We start from the raw sequence: 17,944 nt of genomic DNA, 5'->3' as shown, positions 1-17,944 counted from the left end.
TGAGTCTACCATGTGCAGTTAAGTTTTTATGGCTTATACCCGAATTGTCAATGGAGAAATTGCATTGAATTCTTACTTCCGGAAACTCCTGTGGGCGGGACTGTGATGCTCTATTTGGCTCTGGCCTGTACATTTGTCACGCCTCAAAATTTACATACAGACCAGCCCACTGGTGCTCTGAGCCCAGGAACGTGAATGGAGAGCGAAGATGAGACAAACACTAGTTTAGCTGCCTGCTCGTTTACTTCCACAGGAATTATAAAGCAGACAGTTCTTCAAGGATATCGAAAATGAGCCACGGTCGTAAATGCAGTGTTCCAGGCTGAAACTTAGGCTACAAAGAAAGCTGACACTTTCCATAGTCTTCTCAAGGATTCAAAAGTTCGAGGGGCATGGATAATGTTTTTCTACCAGAAGATCCCTGCAAAGTTCGACACTCCGTTATTAATTTGCAAAACATTTCACCGAAGGCAGTTTTCAAAACCTTGTAGGCTAGCTGCTACAGTTAAGCAGGATTTACTAAGCTGCTGTTACTGAAACGAGGGGCTGTTCCGACCGTAAGGTCATCACAACCGCATGCTGTAAGTATTATTTTGTCGCTAAGCAGTTATCAGCCATGCTGACGTGTATCTAGCAAGTAGAATGTGTGATTTAGTTCATTGGCAAGGCTATTTAATTTTCCTGTGTGTCATTCGGATAAAACCTGTGTTGTCATGTTAACCTACATTTTACTATGCATGTTTGTCGAGATCTCTGACAGGTTATGTTCTCAGCAAAATAGCTAACTGAAGCTGAGTAACACGATAGTTTGGTTGCTAAGCTGTAATATAACCAATACCCATATAACACATACGTTTTTGACGTCAGAAGTGTTAACAACTTCACGTTATCAATTCAAATGATATCTAGTCGATATGTTGAAAACCGTGTTGTCTAGCTACAATGGATTTATTTGCACGTTCTTATTTTAGAACATTACAAGAACGGCAGCATGCCAAACAGATGCTCCAAGTGTGGCATCTTGCGGGGCTTAGAATATTAGCAAATGCTTTTGCTGTGAGTTAACAGCTTGGTGTGTGCATGCAAAAGTGACTTTCACTTGTGTTACAACATTTCTGTTGTTTGGTTTAGGTTTTATCTAGCAGCCATGCACTTCAATGAGAATGCTGAGTCCCCACAACAGAAGACAGCCAAGGAGAAACTATGTACAGACTTGCCAAACAATTTGTAAGTTTAATAAAATATATGTTTTTATTACAAACAACAAATCCAAATGTGCAACAGTATAGGCACTAAAAAGAACTTATCGATTCACACACAACAGGCTGTCTTAGACCTGATGCTACTGGTGTCAAAATCATCATCAGTACTGTAAACAAAGCACAATGTTCAGGGCCATACAATTTCTTTATTGTACAGTATACAGCCTACAATGCACTGTATTACAGTATCCAATAAGTCCTCTTTCTTGTCCTCTTCGAGATCATCAAAGACCCTCTTCCTTATTGGGATGCCGTCCAGCGGATTCCTGTGCCCCAGGACTTGTGTGCTCAGCTTGACAGACCTTCCATGGAGGATGCTGTTGCTGAACATGTGTCACGGTTCAGTCAAAAAGGGGTCTGAATCCAACGTACTGCCCTGAAGTATCCGGAAGCTCCCTCCATATGCGTAGCACCACACACAAGGGGATAATGACACGGACGTTTCTGGGAAACCCCAGCTCCTGCTCACAAAAGACCTGTAGGCCAAGTCACTTCATTGCCTGCAACGAGAACAGGGTGGAAAAGCAAAAATGTTTTACTATTTATTTTTTAATATTTAATAAGTATCACTGGACGATTGTTGAAAAAAAAAAAAATAAAGTTTATCATTTTGTGGTGTTGATCAAACTGTGTTTTTGCAATATGCTGAACCAATAATGAATGTGTATTGGTTAAAAATATTTTATTTTATATACCGTAACTGCTAACACAGATTGTCCTCACCTTTCCATTCCTCTGATTCTCAAACGGCCATGGTCAGCTCTGTAAATATTCATTGCATTTTGCAAAGGATATAGAGGCACAACGGATTGAGGCCATGGTCATTCAGGTCAGCTCAGGAACCTGGGTCATTCTTTTAATAACCTGTAAAAACAAACATAATTTCCCTGCTGTTATTTCGTAATTTTGAATGAGCAGGTAGCACAAAGTAGCAAATGTCTCCAGTTTTAGTTACCAGAGTTAATATCACATATTAGGCTACTACATGGAAAGAAGGTAATAATCTCAATCAGATGTCAGCAGGATAGTTACAAGATTACATTACACTGACTGTACTATATTTATAGGATTTTTGATTATTGTACTCTACTCCATTGTAGCCTACTATGTAAATTGCCCCTTGGGGATAAATAAGTGTTTTTGAATTGACACAAATTTGCCTAGTAATATTTTCGTTGATCTCGTTTCACTTCAGCCAGAGCCATAGAGAGAAAGAGTTGCGACACTCTTTGATGTCACCGCCAGTGCAGTCACGTGGTTCGTGTAAACCGCTATAGTTCCAAAACATACGCTGGCTGTCATGTTCTTCTATGGGACAGACAGCAGCGATTGCGTTATTTAACGGTAAATATATATATATAAACATACACCCTACTACTTTTTCAGCTGTTATTGCATGATTACATATTTGTTAATGTCAGTTTTGCATTTTGAGAGGCAGGGTGACAATGAAAAAGCTGTATATTACTTAGATACGTTTTACATTTTTGGAGGTTAAAGCTTATGTTCATGTTCGCATGGACAGAAGTACAGGCTAGAACGGCTCTAACTTAAGTTTTCTTTTCCATATCATTCATGTGATGACAGATGTCTCATGATTTTCATTTTATCGCAACTGGGCTGTATTATTGATTACCGTGATTTTGCTTATAAATTCCGATTCAGCCATTAGCTTACCTTCGTGGTAGCGTTAGGTCTGCCGTGGTCCATTCAGCATTCGCCCAGCAGCTAGCTCACTTCTGATAAGTGGTCACCCCCAGACCACAACGTGAAACATGATCATGTTAACACTAAGAATATGTTTGGGTCTATAGGTAAGTGCAGAGCTATTAAGATTTTTCTCTACGGCTCTGGGTTAATGCACAGAGTAAGAGTAAGGTTAGCTGCAGAGAGAGTGATAGAGAACAGTGACAGGTGACACTCCCATTGGACTCCGTTGTACCTTTTTGCTTTTTTGAGAAAGAACAGTCCATTCAGCATTTACACCCACTTCTTCTGATGAGGCAGGAGTTGACCACACAACCATGATAATTTTAATACTAAGCCATGCACAAAGAATCAAATATATTAAAGAATAACAACTCATTAAGCTTGGATGAATGAATCAAATATTGTTTAATAAAAAATACTGAGTGAGACAACAAGATGTGTGTGTGTGTGTAAATGTGTGTATCTAACTGGAAAAACAAGAACTAAGTGAAGGAACAGGGAGGAATATTATAAGTGAATAATACATTTAAAAAAATCCTCCACATACATCAGGCTTCAGAGTGCATCAGGGCTGAAAGGAAGGACAACATTCATAATAAAGGTACCTGGCATAAGATAAAAATGAACAGTGTGGAACCAAAAAAAATGGGAACAAGCATGAACAAGGAACAAGCATGAATAATATCAACAAACATACGTACAGTGGCCACAACAACGATACTGGTGGTCCAGCAAGATCTGTTGAGACGGGCACAAATATATTCTAACAAGCCAGTTCACTCAGGACTGCCTAGAAAATTGCATACATCAGACTCACACCTGTGGAGTTCCACTATGCACTATGGCCAGTCACTGTAGGGCAGTTCCTCTCGACAACGCATACTAACATCCTCTTCATCTGTGTCCTGGACACTAAAAAGCAGATGAAGCGAAATAGGGCGACAATAGATTCAACAATGGACACAGCAGGTAACACTATATATAGGGCAAACCATTCACAACATATTATAACGTCGCAAATATACTATACTTTACCACACTTATAATAGCCCTGAGCAAATTCAAAAGTGGTTGAGGAGAGAGAGGGAGGGAGGATCCTTGGATGTATTCGGCCTCTCCATTCCCGGCACACCGTCAGCAGTCGCCACCAGCAGCCACTACCTGCAGACACCACCAGCAGCCATGGCCAGCACCAGCCACCATTACCGGCACCAGCAGCAGCAGCCGCCAGCAGCCGCCACCAGCAGCAGCAGCCGCCACCACCAGCAGCCGCCAGCAGTAGCAGCTACCAGAAGCAGCCGCCACCTGCAGCAACAGCCACCATTACCTGCAGCCGCCACCATTACCAGCAGCAGCCGCCATCACCATCCTTCGCCAACACCAGCCAGCTCAAGCAGTCATCGCCTCCAGCAGCAGCCGCCTGCAGCAGTGTTTGGGAAACAAATTAGTCACACTACTGTCTGAGTAATAAACATTTTAAAGCTCATTATGGCTTATGATAATTTTTTGTGTAAAATAATTTGTATTCCTACATGCAATCCAACAGCCCTTTCAAGGGTGTAATTAAACAAACCTTATTTCTACTAGCATCAGATACACAGTACTCAGCTGACTAGCTAACACCGCCAGGTTCAGCAGATACAACCTAAAAAAAAACGTCCTTAATCAACCTTAATGATCCTAGTAATCTAACATCAATAATTTACTAAATAAAATATGTCAGAGATTCACTACTGAACGTAATTTTTGGTGTAGCGATACCTTCTTCACAGCTCGCAAAATCGAGATAACTAAGTAGCAGGCAATGACTGAAAATCGGTTGTCTACCAAGTTAAGAAAATATATATAAATTGCACTGTGCACATACAAATAAATATAAGCATATGCACCATAAAGGGCCTATTTATATAATATACAGAGTTGACAATTCAAAAGAGGTAGCTATTTAATGAATTTACGCCTGGATATAACATTAACGTTACCACAGAGGGCGAAGTCAAGCTAACAAACTAGCAGGCAATCGGTGGTCTACCAAGATAAAACATATATATAATTACGCTGTGTACATACAAATAAAGATCAGTATATGCATCATAAAGGGCCTCTGATAAAATATAAACAGTTGACAGTTCAAAAGAGGTAGCTATTTAATCAATTTACCCCTGGATATAACATTACCTTCACAGAAGGCAAGTCAAGCTAACAAACTAGCAGGCAATCGGTCGTCTACCAAGATAAAAAATATATATATAATTACGCTGTGTACATACAACAAAAGATCAGTATATGCATCATAAAGGGCCTATGCTACAATATAGACACTTCACAATTCAAAACAGGTAGAACTAGCTATTTAATCAACTTACCTCAGAAGTTACTCGACAGTCAGCAATGGAAGTGAATGATGTCCAACGCCATAGAATGGCTTTTTGGAACTACGTGAGGCTGCATACCCAGGAAGTAGGCGGCAAAAGGTGTACAACGGAGTCCAATGGGAGTGTCGCAACTCTTTGAGCCTGTCTCAAATCGCGTACTTCTGCACTTACAATACCTAATTTGAGTGCATGAGGGTGTTCACACTGACAATTCCAACGACACGAAGGGCGCTGCAAGTTCCCGGATGGTGCACTCATAACGGTCAAAAAGCTGAGTGTGCAACGCTGGACACTTTTCGCCCTTAACGGACGCCATCTTGGCCAGATAGCGGAAGGGGAGGGAGCGTTTTCAAACTCGTGGAAATCGCGGTTGAGAAAGCTGAAGCAGCAGCAGTGGAAAACAGACTTTACAGAGGTGCAAGCAAGTTATAACATAAACGGTTCATGTTTTGACACAGTATGACCATGTCACTGTCGAGTTGAGGACGCCAATAAAGTTATGTTAAAATGTTTGCGATCGTCATTTCCGTGAAGTGCACAGAGTTAGTGTTTGATATGAGACAATACTATTTTGTTAAAATTTGTGCACTCCGCCAGTAAGCACACAGTGCACATAGTGTACTACACGAAAGTGTACTCACGTAAGTACACCATTTGAGACAGACTCTTTCTCTCTATGGCTCTGACTTCAGCCATAGGCTACAAACTGCACAGAGCTCCTGCCCAGCTAACTGGACGTCCCATTGTAAGATCATACATTACTACATGGAAAGAACGTAAAAATCTCGATAATCAGATGACTTAATCAGCAGGATAGTAGTTACACGAGTACATTAGACCTACTGACACAAACGTAATATTTTCATTGACGCGAGCAGTAGGCTATCGTTTCACTTCAGCCATAACGTTATAGCCTACGAACAGCACAGAGCTCCTGCCCAGCTAACTGGACGTACTGTTGTAAGATCGCATATTACCACTAAGTTACAATAATGTATGTAACTCCTAATCAGATGACCTATTCACCAGGAGAATATACATGGATTTCTATGGAACGTCACGAAAACATGCGTGCGCAACCAAGAGGCAGAAAGAACCACAGAACAGCATAGAGCAATGCAAAAGAGCAAAAGAATAGTTTTTGTGCTGAAAACTGCACCAATTCGAAATCACGATGGCTAGAGAATGTTAAATATGTTCATTATCCCTAACGGAATGCATGTCTTCGCCAAAAATGACAAAATACGATGTTATATTAATAATCCAAATGAACGTCAAACTTTGAAATATAGTCTGAAATGAGATGTTATTATCATTGAGACAACAGGGGTATACAAAAAAAATCCGATTGTAGCTTACAGCAGCCGACTATTTAGGTTAAGTTTATAACGTTGTGGACGGCCACCAAGCGTCTTCTGCCTCACGGCTGCGCGCGCATCTAGTTTTGTTGGTAAACGGGAAACCAGTGTATACTTATGACTAAAACGAGTACTTTCCTTGCAAGCAGCACTCCTTCCACTACAGCATTGCCTGCCCACGACGGGCTACAAAGTTTTCAGCTAGCTTCTAACTGGACATCTTGACAAAAATTGCACAAGGGTACAAGTTGTAAAACATTTGTTTGTGTGCAAATTAATAACTTCTGTTGCTTACAATGCTTAACTTAGTCTACGACACTAACGTGCGAGTATTACAGCTAGCTAACTGGGCTACGTGTGGCAAACTCAAGTACATGACAAAACTTACCACTCTGAAGAAGTCATTTCCAATCTATGGACTGGTTGCTCCTCTATTTCAGATTCTTCCTCTGATTCAGGCTCAAATATGCTGTTCAACACTATGGGTCTGTCTCATTCCGCCTACTTCTACACTTCGAACACTTAGTTTTAAGTATATAGTGTAGATAACACAAAAAGTCAGTGCACTGCAGGTACCCGGATGACCCCCTAAAAACGGTCACAAAATTCAGTGTACAACGATGGTCCCTACTCGCACTAAACGGACGCCATCTTGACTACAAAGCGGAAAGGGAGGGACCAGGGACGTCGGGAAGATTTTCCAATTTTGAAAATAATGGCGGACAATTCAGCCGAGACTGCCGGAGCTGCGACACCGCAATCGTATAAATGTAAGTAATGGTGGTAATACGAGGCATTGTACTGTCGTCTAATGCATCACTTACATGTCCCTCACTGACTGAAGCCGATATAATAATTTGGCGAGTTAATTAGCGTAAGTTACATGTTAATGCTACCTAGCTACCTACAATGTTAAGCCAGCCATTGGGACGAGCACGTTATAAATGTGAACTCTATCGTATTAATGCAAGTAACAGCAGTAATACGAAACGTTTACTGACTTATAATGCATTACTTACGTGGCCTCACAGATTGAAGCCGACATAAATCATTTGGCGAGTTAACGTAACGTTATATGTTAATGCTACCTAACACGTTAAACCATCCATTGGGACGAGCACGTTATCTGTGTGAACGCTAGTAAGTTATGAAACTGGCTTCGTGACTATGTGCTCGTGAATACAGTGTTGTGCCATTGTAATGTTTGATATCACGTATACTATTGACGGGCAAGGTGAGTTCCTTTTGTCTCATCGAGGTATTTTGATCGGTTTTAGGGACGGACGAAGATACATGGGAGCTTATCCCATGGCGTGCTGCCAACGCAGATTTGTTTACGGGGAGGAGAAATGCGACCCTTACTGGATTCGAGTAAGTACATTGCATTACCAGTTGTATTACGCTACGTTCTTTACTTCAAACTAACGTGATCACATATGCTCGTTGTTATTGACAGTGCTGTAGTGGAGGCTAAACACATGTAAAGCAGTCTATGCATCTCTGGCCCAACCCCAGGATAAATAATCTCCTCAAAATAAATGTTGTGATATTGTTGTTGCAAACAAAACATAAGAAATATTGTAGTTGCATTTCATGTGTAACATAACATATTAGGTGGGCGAACCCAGTACTCATGCCATGTTAAATGATCTGGTAGTGGGCCTCTGTATTATTTAATGCATTGATATGATCTGCTGTTGTGTTTCTTACCAGGGAATTCATTAAGAAAAAGGGGTTGGAGGGGAGGCTGGATGCCAAGGCCATCAGGAAGAGATGGGAGAACTTGGTAAAAGCTTTACAGGAATTGGTTGTACACTTGTGTGTTTACCTTTGAACTAATTGGTAAAGTCAAATTAATGATTGATCAATTCCTAAAAATACTACCTACCTACTTTATCAAACTGATAAGAAGTAGACAATGTATTTACCTCTGGTGTATGAATTGAACCATACAATGCTTAATACAATGTTTAATAATGTTGAACACATTAGATTTTGCAGAATGGTCATGTAATTTATTCAGATTTGTTTTGTTTTTTAACATGCCAGACGAAATCAAAAAACAATCATACATTTTAAATTTTTAAATGTAATCATGGTCAGGGACATAACATGCCATTGCCATCCTCTGTCTCTGCTCTGCACCAGAGACGGCTCCTGGAGGTGCTGGTGCTGGTCTTCGTGCCCTCCTGACATCAGCATCTGGCTCCAGCAGGTCTCCGTTGCTCATACATATATTATGCAGAACAGTGCAACAGACGATGACCTCCGGCACGTAAGTCACATCCACTTCCAGAGCCTTGAAGAAGATGGACCTCCATCTTGTCTTCAGCATCCCAAAGGACCGCTCAACAATGCTCCTGGCCTTTGACAAGCTGTTGTTAAAGCGAGCCTGGAGGTGGTTGCGAACGGGCTGTCTGAAGGGTGTGATGAGGCTGATGGGCTGGGACAGGCAGGGGTAGCCCCCATCTCCAAGTATGCTGTATCCTGGTGGAGGGTAGGACTGCTGATAGTAGATGGGGCTGTTCCTCAGTACTCTGGCATCATGAACTGACCCACAGTACCCCACGAACACATCGAGGAACTTCCCCACGTTATCACAGATGGCCTGCAGCTGGATGGAGTAAAAGAGCTTCCTGTTAAAATAACAGGCTGCATCTTGTGCTGGGGGCTTCACTCTGACATGACAGCCATCGATGGCACCAACCACACGGTTGAAGGCTGCAGATCTGGCCAGACGGGCAAAGCGACCCCCGAGGTGAGGGAGCTCTTCTGCGGTGGGATGTCGGACCACTCGATACAGTAGAGCGGCGATCTTCCCACTCGCCCTGTGGACTACCCGGTGAATAGTTGCCCGGGGCATGGCAAAGGCCCTGGCAACCACACGGTAGGAGGAGGGCGTGGCAAGCCAGAAAAGAAAGATCAGGGTGTCGATTTCTGGGCCCCAGCCATGGTCGCATTCCCTGCCCAACACATCCATGAGTGCGTTGAAGGACACCCTTGAAAGGCGATAGTCAACCCTCATGTCACTGTGGCCATCAAAGTATAGTGCCAACACTAGCACTGTGTTATTAATCTGGCAGTACTTTCTGGGGCTGGGAGGACGCTGTGAGTGGGGAGAGGAAAGTGAATTAATTATGTTTTTTTGTTGAAAATAAAGTGAATATCTGGTTCTGTTACTGTGTTTTCCTTAATTCATTGTCTTTTCTTAACATTCATCAGAATTAGTACATGATAGAGCATATCAATAGGCCTGTCTATTCTGTTGCCTATTGCTTGGTGTATGTTAGTGTAAAGATCACTTAACATTTTGAGCACAAATTCATACACTTTTGTGAAGTCTTATACTGATAGAGCTTTTAATTGTTTATCCACTTGGAGCACACTGAAGTACTGATGGTAAAATAATAACTAGCAGCTTACTGTCACTGTCCTGCATAACATTTATATAAACAGTGAAAAAACATTTAGTAATTGCATTGAAGTATTGTGACATGAAATGGTAAAACGTCTGTGAACCTGCTGTGTACATTTAGTAATTCATCAACTTAATGCAAGGAACTGCTCCTGACTGTTTTGAAAAGGTAAAGTGATTGATTAATCCTACTGGTGTAGCCTACTGCTGCACTGCAATTTGTGCATGATAGGTGTTTGTAAAATACATGAAAATACCTCATGTTCAGCCAATAGTAGGAGGATCCTGCGTTGGCGTCGGAGGCGATGTAGTTTCCACATGCTGTGAACGATTGGTTAATGAACGTGTGTGTTTGTAAACAAACGCCGGCATATATTTTTGGCAGGCTGAAAATTCGCTTTCACGTGTGTTGCGTTCGTCACGTCATACCGTCATTTCCGGTAAGCTTTTTAACATAAGTGTTCCTTTTGGAACAATACTAACGATCGAAAGTGGGCACTACGGCTGTAAGTGGTCAGTGCACATTAGCAGTGCACTGACGTAAGTATTTCCACCTTGGCTGTTTCAGTGAGTGCTGTCGGCCATGTTTGCATCTTTGCTCCGGAGCTTCGCTCGTTGTAAACCAACCAATCAGCACGCAGGTCATCTAAATATTCATGAGCATACCATAAAAGGAAGAAAAGCTCTCGTTTCATTCTAGGGCTTTTAACCAGGCTTGCATTAGGGCGCATAGAACAGCACATATGCCATTTTCAGCCCAACCAATGTTACACACCCTATTCAGAGACCTTAAGGACCAGCACAAAATACCCTATATCATCATTCTATCACCCCTTTAAAACGCACTGATTTTAATTTATGGCTGAAAAAGGTAGAGCATTGAAACATTTTCAATTTTACCATTTAAAATCCTATTCTTGTTTAATTTGACCATCATTTGATATGAATTTCACCCCTGTAGGCTGAATAGTAATTGAGATATAGCCATTCTAACCTGTTGACAGCCATTTTGGCGGCCATTTTGAAAATGACCCCTTTCCCAAGGTCAGATTTTACTAGATTTTTAGTATGTTATTTAGCATGTCCAACAGTACCAGAATCCATAAAAAAACCTTTTGTATACATTTTTTGGACGTTGAACCCTATATTGACCCGCCTAATGTCACTATAGCTTGTTTTAGTACAGCGGTTAGGCCCTCAAATCAAGGGGAATTGTGCACTTTTTGAAAGAAACATGAAACTTCTACCATAGTTAGGTTTACCATAAGGTTTATTTTCAGATTGCGAGGGAAGTCAAATTTGACCTCTGAGGCCCGGGAGAGGTCAAATCCAAGATGGCCGCCAACAATATTCAAAAGTGCCTCACGTTGGAACCAAATACAGTAGAAAAACACTTAAGGTGTCATTTCCCACTAACCTTTGGGTGCCCATTCTGTATCTGATAACTTTGAAACCACCAGAGTTCAAGAAAATGCATTTATGTAAAGGTCAAGGTAAACAAAACATCATATTCATTTTTATGTACCCTATGTACCCCAATTCATTTATTTGTTGTCCCTGTATTATTCAGTTATTAGTTGTTATTTCATGAGATGTGTGGCTAATTTAATTTCTTCACAGCACAGAATTATCCACAGGTGACCCCCCTAGACCATTTTCACAGACCACCTGCCATACCACCGCTGGTTAAAAAAAAACATGCTTTAGAGAGTTGTTGCTACAGGCCACAGTACGCACAATGTAGAGAGCACTTCAATCGACATATTCTAACAGGTAAACATATTGACTATGAACAAACAATATTATTACATAATTACATAATATTATTCATGTTGCAAATTAATTTAACCATAGCCAGGAATGAGTTTTCCTTGGTAGTTAGCTTTTGAGGTAAACATCATGGACATTCATCAAAATAATTATCCTAGCTAAACTAGAAGACGGTCTGGAACATTTATGTGAGCTGAAGCTAGTTTAATGATTGAACAGAGTATATTGTAGATATGTCAGCTCGGTAATGTGAAATTTGTTATGGCTGAAATAGGTAACGTTAACAGAGTAGCCTAGTTAAAAAGCCGGTCAACCGGGCTTGAACACATTTGTAGCTAGCATGTTAATATAAGGCTGTCTTTAATTACTACTAATTAATTACTTCTTACTGTTAAAGACTATCAATTGGGAGATTGTTAGGGCAGGTTTTGTGGTGGACTGATGCTCAATGTTTGTTCCATCAAGTACCATGTTGATGAAGGCCAAGAGAGATGGTGGCACAGCCCTCTGCTGGCAGTTTTCTTTGAATGACCCGTCAAAAGAGAAAGATGAATTAAGGATCTCTTTGCGCACTACTTGTGCTGCTCGCATTAAGTGCATGTGCCCTCAGATGTGGAAGCTCAGAAAGCAGTCGTTCTTTCAGTCTGGTGGCGTGAATCCGTTCACCTACAGTAAGACCAAGTTGTTCCTCACATTTCTGTCAGTGTTGTAGGTGCATGCATTATGGAAACCTGAATAACCTGCAGCAGGCTCATTGCAAAAGGAGCAAGTAGGTTCTATGGACGGTGAATGGCTGTGGGCAGATTGCGTGTGTATAGACACAAAGAGACACAAGGCTAAGTGGCACAAGAGATGTCAGCTAAAACTCAACAAAAAAGCATTTGATGAGCTAAGTCGGGGGAAAGTAACTACAGCACAACAACAAAATACCTCGACTGTACACACGAGATCTGCCCCCAGCCATTTACCGTCCACAAAACCTACTTGCTTCCTTTGCAATGAGCCTGCTGCAGGTTCTTCAGGTTTCCATAATGCATCAAGCTACAACATTGACAGTGAGGAAGTGTGCCTTTCCATTGAGGCCAAGTACCATCACCACTGTCTGTCTTGTACAACAGTCATTGTACAACATAGCCAGGCAGGCTGCATCTAAACGAAATGATGGAGATGATTCTTGTCTACATGGCATAGCCTTTGCACAGTTAGTGGCATATCTGGAAGACATGAACAGTGATGAGAACAGTGCCCCTTTCTTCAAATTGACAGACATCGCTCATTTGTACAAGACCAGGCTGGAACAACTTGGTCTTACTGTAGGTGAACGGATTCACACCACCAGACTGAAAGAACGACTGCTTTCTGAGCTTCCACATCTGAGGGCACATTTACGCGGAAGAGACACACTCCTGAGTTTTGAGAAGGACATTGGACCAGCTCTCATGATAGCCTGTCAAACTGACAGTGATGCCATGCACTTAATGCGAGCAGCACAAGTAGTGCGCAAAGAGATCCTTAATTCATCTTTCTCTTTTGACGGGTCATTCAAAGAAAACTGCCAGCAGAGGGCTGTGCCACCATCTCTCTTGGCCTTCATCAACATGGTACTTGATGGTACAAACATTGAGCATCAGTCCACCATAAAACCTGCCCTAACAATCTCCCAATTGATAGTCTTAACAGTAAGAAGTAATTTATTAAGTAGTAATTAAAGACACAGCCTTATATTAACATGCTAGCTACAAATGTGTTCAAGCCCGGTTGACCGGCTATTTAAAGGGACACCAGGCAAGCCTGCTGCATTTTCTCTACGAAACTCCCCCTCGCTCGGTCTTAAACTCTTTTCCTTTTCTTTGCGTCTTCTGTCAAGGGTTTTCGCTGCTTCTTCGCCGGTGTCGTGTCGAGTTAGGCTCCCTTGTCGAGATGAGCTACCGTAGCGTAAATCGATAGCACGGACATATCGAGTTGCGCTGCCTATCGAGCTGCGCTACTGTATACATACGCTAGCCTAGGCTACTGCTTTGCCTTCCTGCTTTTCTCCAATGACCGTGGTGTTTGGAATTATTCGGGCTTTTCCCATTTAAATTGTCTTTTACAAAGGCAGCAGAGACACTTACGTTTCATGTTTATTTTTATAAATTAAGGCGAGACACGGCAGGTGAAAAAAAACAATGTACACATTTAGGTGTTTTTTTTACAGAAGCGTAGGCTATTGCTGCCACACTAAAATAAATAAAAAGGCTCATTATCACGTAATTACGTGAAACGTTGTTATAACAATATCTTTTTCACGTTTTAACATATTTATCTTATTAGCCTACATGAAATTATCACGTTATTTCAAGATTACTAAACGAGGCCACGAGAGCTAATGCCTGGCATTTAAATGACAACTAGTGTCTATAAACTTGCACCCTGACTGCTAGCCTACACAATGCTGCTTGATTATTATTATTTTTTTGTGCATAGGCCTACTGTGTGTAGGCTACGTGTGTGTGGTCTCTTCCCAGCTGACTGAGGAGCAGCGAAGAGGGATGTGTGTTTATCGGCAGAGAGCCGCTGAAAAGTAGGCCGATGTTCTGTGCAGGAGTAGCATGCTCACACAGCCTGATAGTCCTGCTTCATCTTCTTATCAACACAATAAATAAAACTTTCGCTAACTTGACGCAAGAGGGGAAACTGTCTTTTATAAATATGCTAATCTTAATGCTACGTTACATGCACCTTATACCCGTGATCCGAAACATAATTTCCAATACCGTTGTAGGCTAAAGTTCTGTCTTTCCTGCATTAGGCCTACGCTATGCAATCCTTATGGACAACTTCCATTCTATCAGTAACCAAGCGCGAAAGTTCAGAGGCAAGTCTAGGCTGAGAATAGGATTAGAATCACTTACCTACATCAAACTTTCCAGGCCTACATATTGAGAAAAAGCCCCTAGTTACTGTGGTAGAACTCTAGGCTAAGGTCACTACGTAGTGTGATTAAATCAGCGTTTATTTTTTTTTACGCATTATTTTTTTCTGTAAACAATGAATCGAAAGTCAAGCATTATCTTGACAGCCCTAATCTATTACTAACGGGTAGCTAGACAAAATAATAGGGATCAGTCTGTATCCCTTCCGTTGCATTATTTTCATTTACTGTAGCCTTGGACTACCCAACTGTAACTGTTTATTTAACTTCATGTTAAACTATCTTGCTCTGCAGATGCAAACACAATAAGCTCTCAAAGGGGTCACCCACAGTCATCTTTCTGGAGATAAATATATTTGTGGTAAAAAAATTAGTCAATTTTGTATCACTCCCTTTGACCCGAGGATCACAATAATTTAACAAGCAGAGGATCTTTGAAGTAGCCTACCAATATATTTAGAAAACAATGACAAATAAATAACTATAAACAAAACACATTTAAATCACAATGAATCACAAGCACACAGCCAGTCATGTCTTCATCAAAAAAGTCCACCTGCTGGGGTGTTTTTTTAACATCTGCAAACAGTAAAGGACTGACATAGGTTAAGCTCTTGTGTGCCCAAGGAGCAACCTATATGTGGCCACAATACTCATGTTCTCTGTGATTAATTTCCTATTTTGCCTTTGAAAACACATTGGATTAGATCCATGTTTCATTTGAGTATACAGCTATACATGTTATAACTGTTGAAGAGAACAAAAAAGAGCTCTGAACATCTTTTGGAAACTAGTGTACTACTAGCCAGCTACTTGCTAGCCAGCTACCAGCCAGTTCAAGTTTTGTATAGATCTCTAAAAACGAACAGCAAAACCTCTGGTAGAGATTTGAACAAACAATAAATATCAGTTCAAGTTTTGTATGCATTTTCTAAAAATGAACAGTAAAACCTCTACACTGGTAGAGATTTGAACAAACAAACAATATCAGTTCAAGTTTAGTATAGATTTCTAAAAACGAACAGCAAGACCTTTAGAGATTTGAACAAACAATATGAGTTCAAGTTTTGTATGCATTTCTAAAAACGAACAGCAAGACCTCTACACTGGTAGAGATTTGAACAAACAAACAATATCAGTTCAAGTTTTGTATAGATTTCTAAAAACGAACAGCAAGACCTCTACACTGGTAGAGATTTGAACAAATAAACAATATCAGTTCAAGTTTTGTATAGATTTCTAAAAATGAACAGTAACTGATTGGAAGAACTGATCATTTGAACTGATTGAAAGAACTGATCATAAGATAAAATAACTGATCCTTTGAACTGATTGAAAGAACTGATCATTTAAACTGATTGAAAGGACTGATTGAAAGAACTGATCATTTGAACTGATTGAAAGAACTGATCATAAGATAAAAGAACTGATCCTTTGAACTGATTGAAAGAACTGATCATACGATAAAATAACTGATCCTTTGAACTGATTGAAATTGATTGTAAGTGCTCATAGACGACCTAGGCTGGTAGTGGTGGATGCCTGAGATGGAGGACAGCATTCTGTAAAAGAACAAAAAAACTATATTTAGAGAAGAAAAATAAAAAAAAATGGAACATTTTGGCAAATGTCTACATTTGTAGTTATTAGCAGTGTAATTTAACGTGCATAAATAACTTTAAGATAGCCAATAGTAGTCATTATTATGTTGTATGAAACAGGGAAAATGCATATCAACATGTGCATATTAAAATTAATGTAATTTACCAGATACTAGCAGATACGAATACTAGATAGCCTACTATAATGAGCATAGGTTACATTCCATGATGTTTCAGAGCTACTGTATATTCAGCTCTATTCAGTATTCAATGCCACTGACCTTTGCCCTGAAGCAGGGCACAAGCCACTTTAATGCGTGCCGTTTGGACCGCATGCACTGATGTTTGTACATCATTGATCTCCCCCTTCTGAAGATAGTTTTCTGCAAACTGCAAATAGCATTTTAAGCTTATAGCAATTGTGTAACAGTATAGCAATTGCAATGCCTAACAATAATACTAGGGTAGTTAGTATTTACCATCAATACTAAAATGCCGCAGCTGCAGGAATCTTCCTGCTTGTTGTGCTGCATAGTCTGCACTGTCCATCCCTGGTCTCCACAATCAACAATCTTCTTTAAGAAAGTTCTTTGTTGTGACCAAAAAATAACACAAAATATGGTATTTAATAGCAGCAAGAAAATGTGTTATTTAACAATTAGCAGGTGTAAGATAATAGGTACAAAGAAAGCTTAAGAAGAACTTATATTAGTCATGATAACCTTGATCATTTTAAACTATCACAAACATTACCTCCAGTTGTGTAGCAGGCCTTGCTGATAGGCACCTTCGTTTGCCAATGGATCGACACATACTAGGACCTTGGCAGGCATGTTGACAATCTAAGACATGTATAAAATACTTTGTGTTATTCTGTCATAGACATTATATTTATTCAATAATTGCCTTTCTACAATTAGACCATGAGCTCTGCTCGCACACAGATTGAACCCAAATCAGTGTAATTCATGCATGTGAAGTTAACTTTGATTATAAAATGGATAGTTCCAGTCCTTGATTATGATTGGTTGAATCGCTTCGTGCCTAACACCCCTCTTTGTCTCTTTTATTTTATTTGCGTACTCACACATGCTGTTGAATTTCTTAAACACTAGGTGGCAGTATAAACTAGGGGATAATGCAGTTTGAGCTACAATATTAGCAATAGAGAAACACTTACACAGAGAACAAAGAGCGCTGTGAGTTAAAATGTAAGTTTGAATAGACAAGTGTCTTTCACTGTAGACTTTAGGACATTGAGGATATTGTTATTTTCAAGTGTGCAACATGAAAGACAACCGACCACTAAAATCCAGTGAGCTCCAACGTTCACAGGGCACAACCACAGGTTTTCCACAGGAAACTTCATCTATGAGCAATGGTTTCAATGTCAAATTATTAGTAGCTTATTTCTTATTTCTTATGGTTAATCAGGACCTTTAGATAACATCTGTTACAAATAAGGTACCTTTCCGAGTTTCTGCAGCTGTCCAGAAAACAATGCAGTGGCAACCACTGCACTTAAGTGGTGAACATGTT

General features: G+C 40.4%; 1 long non-coding RNA gene across 1 annotated transcript; it reads left to right on the top strand.

The window, feature by feature from the left end:
* The first annotated feature begins 317 nt into the window (after positions 1–317).
* Positions 318–1,648, top strand: LOC143140282 (uncharacterized). The gene is made up of 3 exons (XR_012990617.1): positions 318–581; positions 1,132–1,227; positions 1,483–1,648. It is a non-coding gene; the product is annotated as an uncharacterized LOC143140282 (long non-coding RNA).
* Positions 1,649–17,944: the final 16,296 nt, after the last annotated feature.

The sequence above is a fragment of the Alosa pseudoharengus genome, unplaced genomic scaffold (genome assembly GCF_046254945.1).
Source record: "Alosa pseudoharengus isolate Yale_2024_CS ecotype anadromous, Long Island Sound unplaced genomic scaffold, YU_APseudo_1.1 YU_APseudo_1.1_scf_23, whole genome shotgun sequence".
NCBI lineage: Eukaryota > Metazoa > Chordata > Actinopteri > Clupeiformes > Clupeidae > Alosa > Alosa pseudoharengus.
Note: the sequence above shows the minus strand (reverse complement) of the source record. Positions and strands in the feature narration are given on the sequence as shown.